This window comes from Macaca fascicularis, chromosome 5, assembly GCF_037993035.2.
Source record: "Macaca fascicularis isolate 582-1 chromosome 5, T2T-MFA8v1.1".
Classification (NCBI taxonomy): domain Eukaryota; kingdom Metazoa; phylum Chordata; class Mammalia; order Primates; family Cercopithecidae; genus Macaca; species Macaca fascicularis.
Genome location: NC_088379.1, coordinates 153,601,812 through 153,603,805, shown reverse-complemented (window position 1 = coordinate 153,603,805; position 1,994 = coordinate 153,601,812). Strand labels below are relative to the sequence as shown.

Here is a 1,994-nt window from a genome sequence, read left to right as displayed (position 1 = left end):
GAAAACAACTAAAAATACTGGGTTAAATATAAAATGTCATGTTAAAAATATGTATGATATAAAAAAGTAAAGTATTATCAATCAAAACTAAGTGGAAAACAGAATCTAAATAGTAAACAAAGAACTAAAGCTGCTTTTGTCATAGACATAGTTTCTGAAGCAATAAACTTGATTTTCATTTTCACAGCCTCATGGACTCAGCTAGATTAAAAATAAAGCGGAGTTAACCCAGGTTAGGAAGCCTATAAGAGATACTTCCCAACCAATAATTTGAGACCCCAAGTGGCTACACACTCAGTGAAAGTGAATCAGAAGTAAGCTCATCCCACCTTCTATTTTCCCTACCTATAAGGGGCTATAAGGAAACATGTCTTGATACCAAAGAGAGCAAAAGGGATAAATCTTCCCTGAAAAGTTTTAATCATAAGCCAACCTTGGTATAGATTTATAGCTCTAATTCATATGACCTGTGTGGTCTGAAAGACCTTAGACTGTAAATTTAGTTTACAGTGATACTAGGCACAGCTCCTTCAGATATTTGACAGAAACAAACAATAGTCATCTCTGGATTTTATCTTTATTTTCATTTTTATCCCAGGACTCAAAGTATTCCTACAAATAATTTCCCAAAAAAAGTGAGCAACTCAGAATTAAAACTATGTACCCACTGACACAAGGCCCCATTAGAAGAACAAAAGCCAAAACAGATTGAGACAAAACAGATTAGAATCATTAGGTATATATTATAAAATACTTATTAAAGAGGAGAATTAATGTATCTATGAGGAGTTATATAAAGTAACCCAGCGAATCTGAGAAAGGATAAAAGTCGATATTCTGGAATTTTAAAAAATATTTCTATTTACATTTTAAAAATCAGTTGATGTGTTCATGAGCAGATTAAACACAGCTGAGGAGAAAATTAAGCAGCGTAAAATAGATTAGAAGAAACTGAATCAGCTGGTCATTTGGGGTGACAAACATTTCATCTTAGAATGATGGCCCAATTTGTCTACAACTTTGTAGTGAAGACCTCAACACTGATGAATGCTGCTGTGACTTATTTGAAACCTTGATTGGCCACATTTTGGTATGACACCAAGGTTGAGCTGGTTCCTCCCCACCCTGCTAATATCCCTAGAACTATTCAGAGCCTTAAAAAATAGTAGTGCCCAAATTGTTAGTTTCAAACAACTCAGTTAAGGAAGCCGTGCTGAACGGTTTGGTGGCCTCTGAGGTGTGGATGTGCTTTTATATTGGAGAGATCAGAGGCAAGTGTGGCATCACTGGCTACAATGTTTAAAGACCAAACTTTAATATTTAATTATATTTGATTTATTATTTGAGTGTTCTTGGACCATGTGTGATAAGATTGCTATCTGATTAAAATGTGTTAAAAAAAAAATGACACTCCCTTATGCAACATAAAGAAATAAATAAATGGGGGTTGGGTATAGACAAAAGAAAGTTAAGAGAAATTAAGGACAGAATTAGAGTTAGCATGTATAACAAATTTTTTATCAGAGCCCCAGAAGGAGAGGTAAGAGAGAATGAGGCAGAGGCAATATTTGGGAAGATAATCACGAAAAATATTCTAGAAGTGATAAGAGACATCAATCTTTAGATTAAAGAAGCCTAATACATCCCTACCCAGGAGAAATGGCACATTATAGTAAACAAGGACGACACCAAAGACAAAGAGAAGATATTAAAGAAGCCAGAGAAAAACAAAAGATTACTTTCAAAAGATCAATAGTTAGACTGATAGCTAACTTTTCAAGAACATTAGTGAAACCAAAAGATAATGGAATGATACTTTTAATGGGCTGAAAAAATTGACTTTCAATGTAGAATTCTATATCCAAAGAAAATTTATTTTTTCAAAAGGGGGAAATAATGGCATTTTTTTGCAAGCAAAAATTAAGAGAGTTTACCAGTAGCAGATCTTTACTAATAAAATTTTAGATCATATTCTTCAGAAAAAATGAAAGTGA

The 1,994-nt window shown here is 33.3% G+C and overlaps 1 pseudogene; it reads left to right on the top strand.

Annotated features, from left to right (window-relative positions):
- Window positions 1-998: 998 nt before the first annotated feature.
- On the top strand, window positions 999-1,303 carry LOC123573524 (ATP synthase subunit g, mitochondrial pseudogene; annotated as a pseudogene).
- Window positions 1,304-1,994: the final 691 nt, after the last annotated feature.